The sequence below is a fragment of the Rhinoderma darwinii genome, chromosome 7, assembly GCF_050947455.1.
Source record: "Rhinoderma darwinii isolate aRhiDar2 chromosome 7, aRhiDar2.hap1, whole genome shotgun sequence".
NCBI classification, from domain to species: domain Eukaryota; kingdom Metazoa; phylum Chordata; class Amphibia; order Anura; family Rhinodermatidae; genus Rhinoderma; species Rhinoderma darwinii.
The window spans coordinates 135,296,056-135,305,205 of NC_134693.1; positions in this window are offsets into that span (position 1 = coordinate 135,296,056).

The window sequence follows — 9,150 nt, forward strand, 5'->3', positions numbered from 1 at the left end:
ACGGACGTAAAAAACGCTGCGAAAACGGCGCGAAAAACGCGAGTTGGTCAAAAAACGTCTGAAAAGCAGGGTCTGTTTTCCCTTGAAAACAGCTCTGGATTTTCAGATGTTTTTGTTGACTACGTGTGAACATACCCTTAAGTATAAGGCTATGTTCACACGCAAACTCAAAAACGGCTGAAAATTACAGAGCTGTTTATAGAGAAAACAGCCTTTGATTTTCAGCCGTTTTTGAAGCTGAAAACGTTATTTTGATGCGTTTTTTTCTGGACGTTTTTGGAGCTGTTTTTCTATTGCATTGCTTCTTTTTAGGCTATGTTCACACTGAGTTTTTTGCAGGAGTAATTTCTGCCTCAAAATTCTGTTTGGAAGTTTGAGGCAGATTTTCCTCTCCCTGCACGCCGATTTTCGTGGCGTTTTTCGCTGCGTTTTTCACCTGCGGGCATAAAACACCGCAAAATATGCTTACTCTGTCTCCCATTGAAGTCAATGGGAGGTCAGAGGCGTAAACGCCCGAAGATAGGGCATGTTGCTTCTTTTTCCCGCGAGGTGGTTTTACCGCTCGCGGGAAAAAGATGCCTCCGCCTCCCATTAAAACCAATGGGAGACATTTTTGGGCCGTCTTTGACAAGTTTTTTGGCGCTTGTTCCGTGTCAAATAACGTGTCAAAAAACTCCGTATGAACATAGCCTTACATGGCATTTTTTTACACGCCGGCGGCGTAAAACCACCTCGAGGGGAAAAGACGCCCCCGCCTCCCATTGAAATCAATGGGAGGCATTTTCGGGCCGTCTTTGATGAGTTTTTTGGCGCGATTTCCGTGTCAAATAACGTGTCAAAAAACTCCGTCTGAACATAGCCTTACATGGCGTTTTTTTTACACGCCGGCGGCGTAAAAAAATGCCCCGTGTGAACTAAACACCGTTTTACCCATTGAATTCAATAGGCAGATGTTTGTAGGTGTTTAGCTACCATTTTTCTAGGCATTTCGAGGCATTTACGCCCCCGAAAAACGCCTGAAAACACAGCGTATGAACATCTATACATTGAAGTCAATGAGAAAAATGGCGTTTCGTTCAGAGGGGGCGGTTTTTAACGATGCCGTTTTAAAAAAGCAGCATGTCACTTCTTGAGCTGTTTCTGGAACTGTTTTCAAAGTGTCAATAGAAAAACAGCTCCAAAAAAGTGTACAAAAAACGCCTCAAAAAACGTTTTCAGCTTCAAAAACGGCTGAAAATCAGAAGCTGTTTTCTCTGAAAACAGCTCCATAATTTTCAGCCGGTTTTGAGCATACCCAAGGCTGAAAACCGACTCCAAAAATGGCTCAAGAAGTGACATGCACTTCTTTTTTTGTGGGTGTTTTATTTAAAAAATGCCCCGTCGGAACAGAACAACGTTTTTCCCATTGAAATCAATGGGCAGATGTTTGGAGGCGTTCTGATTCCAATTTTTCGTCCGTTTACGGCTTGAAAAACGGACGAAAATAAGCCGTGTGAACATACTCTTACATGTCCCCATTTGCAACTTTGTTTGACGCATTTTACACCAAAACCTTGCACAAGTTGCATAATTAAAATCTGACAGTTCATAACTTAGATGTGATCGATAAGAGGTCGATCCTGCGTGTCAGAGACCCGTTTTTAATTAGACCTTTTTATTAAAAAACAAAAACTTTTTAAAGGTGTACATAGCCTTTAATGTGGGCCATTGTTCCCGGGAGGCCTCTACTTTCTCCAAAGAACACAAACATTATTATTTACTACAAAACACTCATTACCTGTTACGCCATGTCGTGTTTACCCCTAAGCAGTAACGATAAGTCCATGATTTATGCTGTAACTCCACCTGTCCTTGTGTTTAGAGGACACATTCCTGGGGCCTCTGATCTATTAATACCGCTTGATCAAAGAATACTTGGTAAATTAAGGGGGTTGTCCACTTTGGACATTTTTTTTCTCTTTCTTAGAGCCCCCAACAATAAGCTAAACACAGAGTGTTCCGCTGCTAGGATCTCCAGTGATCATCTGTGATCGTAGGATGTCCTAACGATCACAGATGATCGCTGGAGGTACTAGCGATCGTCTGTGAAAAAACTGTTTAATTCCCCTGCAGCGCCACCGCAGAGAAAATGTAGCATTACACATGCCAATTGAAATCAATCTACAGTCTATGTAGTGCACAGACGCGTTGGGTCCTCCAGAGTCAGAGACACTGTTTGTAGCCACTCTCTGCTTTGGCTAATAGATGAGAGTCCTGAAGGAGGGACCCCCCTTTATTAACTCAGAATTCCCAAATAAGATATATGATCGGGAGTTTTCTACAATCCCTTTTATTCATTGCAATTTTTGAAAAGACAAATACATTTTTCAATATCTCTGCTTGCTGTCATTGAAAGGAAACATTCTTGTTTCTACCCAAAGGCTGATCCTGTCCTGATCATGTCCTGCTGACACAGGTGCATGGCTTGTTACCTAATATAACAGAGCTCTTTCTTTGGTAACGAGTCATACACCTGTGTCAGTTAATGATCACAGATCTTATACAATAGAATATAAAATGGATATTCTTCACAGTATATAGAAATATATACATAATGTCTACCTAAAACAGTGACAGAGAACACAGAGGTGACAAATGTATCATCCCTGAGCAGTCCAAACCATGTGATAAAGCGGCCAAAGGTGATTATGAGGTTGTCACAGCCCCGCCCCAGTCTTTTACATCACATAGTAATATAATCGAGATCACCACTGGCTGTTTTGCTCCCCTGCCATGAAAAAGGACCCTCATCCAAACCATCCTTGGTCCCTCCTCCCATTTACAATGCCCCCCCCGCCATATGGTAGCATTTTTAACATCTTACTGGCAACTGCAAAGGATTATGGGAGGACATTAGAAAACATAAAAAATTTATTTCTATCTATGTTTTATTAATAAAAAGAGCATCATACATGTTTGATGTAGTGGTAAGATGTTTTATAGCGAATGGATGTATTCTGGAGCCATATGCTTTAGGTCAGTTGTCTAATCCAATTGCAATCAAACAAATGGCGAAAAATGTTTCATTTATGAACGAGTGACAAAAGAGAGCGGGTAATCAAATTATTTATAAATTGATGGATTATAAAATACTTTTTTTTACCAAGAACCGAAAGTCGATGCAGATTCGAAAGATAAAGTAGTGGTATTGGGGGCTGGGATTTTTATAGACTTGTTCCTGCCAATTATGCCGTTGAAGAAAATAATAAAGCAAGCTTACAATAGAGGATAACAGGGAACAATAGATTTCAATCAACTGCACATGAAAATCTAAAATAGACTTTTGGTTTACTGTCCCTTTAAATTTAAAGGCACAGGCTCTTTAAATTTATTTAGGGGTATTGCGGTTCTCAGCAAGAAAGGCACAAGCTGACAACACACAGGAACTGACTTTTATTATCCAATTTTATTTTGACTATGACCTGGACATCCTCTCATCACCCCGGGTAAAACTTTGAAGCCATGGAGACGTGCCAGACAGACAGTGCAGCGGGAGAACAGCACAGGCTCATGGTAAGCCGGCGCATGGAGTATAAATATCATCATTTGTGTTCATAAAACAAAGAAGGAAATGATTATCTCCCAGATTGTTTCCAAAGAACCCTTGGCAGTGACAGAACAAAAATAACACGAGCAGCACATTTGGCTGAGGACGGGACTTTACTAAAAAAAAAAATATATCAACCACTCTATGGCCTGAGCCTTATTGTAGCAGATCACATAATTGGGCATCTCAAAAGTGGGACCGTTGTGACAATAAGTAGTCAGGGTGACATTCAGAAAGTTTCCGGCTTCAGCTCCCTATACCGTGTTTACCCATAATAATACAGATCTCCAATATCAATGTTTCCCCAACGACTTAGGTGTAGAGTGCGCATGATAGAAAACGGACATTAGTCATGGGTTCCAATCTTTCACTGGGACCCATGTAGGGCCATGGAGGTTTGAGGCATATAACAGTAAGGGTATGTGCACACACACTAATTACGTCCGTAATTGACGGACGTATTTCGGCCGCAAGTCCCGGACCGAACACAGTGCAGGGAGCCGGGCTCCTAGCATCATAGTTATGTACGATGCTAGGAGTCCCTGCCTCGCTGCAGGACAACTGTCCCGTACTGTAATCACGTTTTCAGTACGGGACAGCAGTTCCACGGAGAGGCAGGGACTCCTAGCATCGTACATAACTATGATGCTAGGAGCCTGGCTCCCTGCACTGTGTTCGGTCCGGGACTTCCGGCCGAAATACGTCCGTCAATTACGGACGTAATTGGTGTGTGTGCACATACCCTAAGGGTATATTCACACAGCCTATTTTCGGGCCGTAAACAGCAAAAAATGGCCGAAAAATCGGAAGTAGAACGCCTCCAAACATCTGCCCATTGATTTCAATAGGAAAACGGCGTTCTGTTCCGACAAAGCGTTTTTCACGGCGTTTTTTATGCATAAAAAAACGGCCGTGAAAAAGAAGTGCAGGTCACTTCTTGGGACGTTTTTGGAGCCGTTTTTCATTGACTCTATCGAAAAAAGCTCCAAATACGGTCGTAAAAAACGCAGCGAAAATCGCGAGTGGCTTAAAAAACGTCTGAAAATCAGGAGCTGTTTTCTCTTGAAAACAGCTCCATATTTTGAGACGTTTTTGCTCACTGCGTGTGAACATACCCCAAGGGTAAATACTGCGTTTTTTTCGCAACAGAATTTGTTGCAGAAATTCTGCAGCAAATCCAGTAGCAGCAAAGTGGATGATATAAAACAAATCTCATCCACAAGCTGCATAAATACTGAGCGGAAAAAATGCTCAGAAATTGGCCTGCAATGCCGATTTTTATACCGCAGCGATCCTGCCGAAAAAAATCGCAACTCAGAAAAAAACAAAAACTCATACTTACCCTCCAGTGTGTGTTCCCCCTCCAGTGCGGCCTCCTGGGATGATGGCCGGAATTCCCTGCGGCGCTATTACGTGTATCCGCCCCGTGTGAACTCAGCCTAAGGTCTAATTCACACGAGCGTGTTCGGTCCGTGATATACGGTATGCATGTCGGCAGTATTTCCGAGACCGAACACACTGCAGGGAGCCGGGCTCCGAGCATCATAGTTATGTACGACGCCAGAAGTCCCTGCCTCGCTGCAGGACAACTGTCCCGTACTGTAATCATGTTTTCAGCACGGGACAGTAGTCCCGCGGGGAGGCAGGGACACCTAGCGTCATAGATAACTATGATGCAAGGTGACCGGCTCCCTGCACTGTGTTTGGTCCGGGAAATGCGTCCGACATGCGGTCCGTATATCACGGACCCAACACACTTGTGTGAATTAGGCCTAACAGTGTTATTTAGGTACTTTATAGCACTATTTTACTAGTTTATGTTATTAGTTGGGTACTTTGTGGCGGTATTACTTAGAGTCTATATAGCGATGTTTTTTAGGTGATCTGTAGCGGTATTATCATGGCACTGTATGATGTTTTTGTTTGGGACTGTGGACATCTATTATTTGATTTTGGCCACTGTATTGTGCTGTTATTTAGGCGTATTATATAGACACTGCATTGCAGGATTATTATTATGGTATGTTGGTATTATTTGAGCACTGTATGGAATTATTATTTGGGTACAGCATGGTGATAATATATTAACGCATCTTGAATTGATTGTTTGTGCGCTTTCATAAGGATGCTTCTGATAGGTGACCAATGAAGATCAGACGTACATGTGAAGTTTAAAAGGGTTTTTCTCAATTATTCCAAAAAGTAGGAGGGGTAGGAGGCATGCATAAAAAAAAAAGAGCCATTACTCACCTCACAGATCCCCGACGTCCCAGCGCCACCGCTACGGTCCTCCCCGCCACTGTTTATTGACATAGCTACAGCGATGATGTGCCCGTATACCCACGTGACCACTGCAGCCAATCACTGGTGCTGGAATGTCGGGGATCTGTGAGGCGAGTCTTTTTTTTATGCGCCCCACCTACTTTGGAATTACTCAGAAAACCCCTTTAAGGGGGAATTCACAAGCTGCTGAATTGTTGAAGCAATACACAGTATAATACACGTGGATGGAGTTTTAAAAAACCCCTTCACATGTGGCCAAAAAAAAACAACTGCTCAGAATCGAGAACAGGGGGCTTCTGTACCTTCATTTCAGCGACGGTGGGGATGTCAACACCTGGACTTCACTGATCAAAACTTCTGATATGTCTCTATGACATATCAAAAGTTTTGGGAAAGTGCAGTTACTCTTTAAGCAGCTCTTCAAGAAAGTCAAGCCCGTCAGCGAGAACAGAAAACACAAAAATTTTCAGAGAGTGCGTCTGAGTGTTTTTCATGTGCAATTAAACTTTGAACTGTGACATCAGACACAAAACTTCACGCAAGCGACACCAAACGCTTTGTCAGTACCTGCTCTACAAATCTGTCAAGTCACTTGTCAACAGTCATAAAGCCAACGGCTTCCACCTTATCTGGTGGGAAAAATGTGAGAGAGGAGATCACATGTCACACTCCGCTTCACCGAACTCTGAATAATGCAATTAATGGGGCCTTCTACCCTACACTGCACAATAGGGACTTGTGCTCCCGGGAAGGCCGACTCCAAAGGGTTAAATACGTTGTCTACTAGATACCACCAGTAAAGCACAAAGAGCCCTCTATCACACAGACCATCGGAGAAGGTAGGACCCTCCACTGTCCGGCTTACATCAAGTGGATCCTTTGATAAAGAATATTTTGCCCACCACTGCCATATAGACAAGTCGGAAGATGACCTAGGTGGACGTCCATGAGCTATGTCCCTCAACCATTCCCAAATTCCATTCGACTTGGCAATCTCTAGAATACCTGAACCTCTTCAACTCCGCTTGGAGGTTTCCATCATAGAGCACCATCATTATCCAAACCTTTTGCACTGCTCGGAGATTTCCATTACTGGACAGGGGTTCGGGTGCTGCACAGAGCAACCCCTGGAGAAACTGGAGAATTTGTGTTGGAGATATTTCCAAATATCTGAGCAGTTTAAAAGGGCTTTGGGTGTTCAAGAGATTACTAAGGCCATTCGCTTGGGAAATTGATGGTGGTAACAGCCCTATAACACATGCCAGGAGATGAATTTAAAGGGGTTCTCCACTTTGGACAATCCCTTCTTGTTAAAAGTCTCCATTGACAATTACCTGATCACTAAGTGTCCTGGGCCGTGTATACGAGCACCGATCAACGAGACAGCTCGTTGATCGGCGCTTGTTTGCTCCTTTCACAAGGAGCTAGTAAGGGGACAAGCGCTCGTTACTCCAATCGCTCCTCCCCATACATTATTATCAGGTCAGCAGCGCATCTCCCTGTTTCCACAGATAGATGCGCTGCCAACAACGATAATATTTAACTTTTTTTTTAACTATACGACCAGCAGATGATCGAGCGTTTGCTCGTTCATCTGCTGATCGCTGCGCTGTTTACACAGGGCAATTATCGCCAACGAGCGTTATATGAACGATCGTTTGCCCAATAATTGGCCCGTGTAAAAGGGCCTTAAGTGTCCCCTTGCTGGGACCCCCAGTGATGAGTCTTAATCTGTGGGGAAAACTGCCAATTCAATTTCCCTGCAGCGCCACCACAGGGGAAGTTAAGCATTACACAGTGTCCATTCATATCAATGTGTTGTCTGTGTAATACAGGACAGGACAGGTCCTCCAGAGGGAGAGAGACGCTCTATGTAACCGCTCTCCACACTGGCCAAGGAATGAGTATCATGAATAGCGGACCTCCCTATATTAACTCAGAATTCCCTAATAGGGTGTAGGAAAATGGGTTTTCTAAACTCGACAGTCCCTTTAAGTAGAATTGGGATGCACCATAAAAACAATCATCAGTCTGAGTTACTTAGGCAGTTCCTAGTAGTGAGATCATGCTCCCGAAATTGGCCATTGCACTACTATCTGTGACCACAGGTGTGATCATAGGTCAGTCGAAGACTGAACGCTTGCAATTTTGTGGCAGTATATATATATAAATGTCTATATGTAAAAAAAAATTCCATTCTCTTCTTTTAGCTCTGCTCCGTTAGGTCACATCTTTGATTAGTGGCTTTTGCTTAGCTGCATTGTCTATTAGAGTCTGTGAAATTGTCAGGTCCGTATTTCACACCGAATAACCACCTCTGTAAATTGAAAGCTGAAGGCATGCCTGGAGAGAAGTACACCACACAGAGATGTTTGGTACAGCTTCCCTCTGCCAGCCAGGAGGAAGACTGAAAACTTTGAGGGTATGTTCACACGAGGGCGTCCGTAACGGATGAAATTACGGGGATGTTTCAGCCTGAAAACATCCCCGTAATTTCAGCCGTAACGGCATGTGCAGGCGCTTGAACGCCGCGTCCATTACGGACGTAATTGGCGCTGCTATTCATTGGAGTCAATGAATAACGGCTCCAATTACGGCCAAAGAAGTGACAGGTCACTTCTTTGACGCGGGCGTCTATTTACGCGCCGTCATTTGACAGCGGCGCGTAAATTACGCCTCGTGTGAACAAACGTCTGCCCATTGCTTTCAATGGGCAGATGTTTGTCAGCGCTATTGAGGCGCTATTTGCGGACGTAATTCGCGGCAAAAACGCCTGAATTACGTCCGTAATTAGTGCGTGTGAACATACCCTGATTCAGAACAACGAAACACAAAGAGACACATGCCTCCTCCCCAGAGATGTGGGAGTGCCCCAAGTTTCCAGGGGGCGGTGTCTTCCATAGGTGTGTCCGACATGAACAAAGAACTTGTTATATATATCAGTATATTACACAAAGAACTGAAATGTATATACATATGTGTGAGGATAATATTTTTCAAACAATATACATGGTAATGATCCCTGACAAAATCAACTTTGTGGTTGCTCTGCCACCCCATGCTTTACACTGTAGCTCTGCCTGTTCTGATTGGCTGCTATACATAAGCACCCTCATCTATTAGACAGAATAAAGAGGGGCGCTAAGAGCTTCTATTGCGCTGGAGGGCCCAACACGTCATGCATTACATTGACAAACCATTGATTTAGGCGGGTATGTGTAATTCTTCTTTTTCCCTGTGGTGGCGCTGCAGGAGAAGCTGATCGCAGGTCGTCCTGCTGC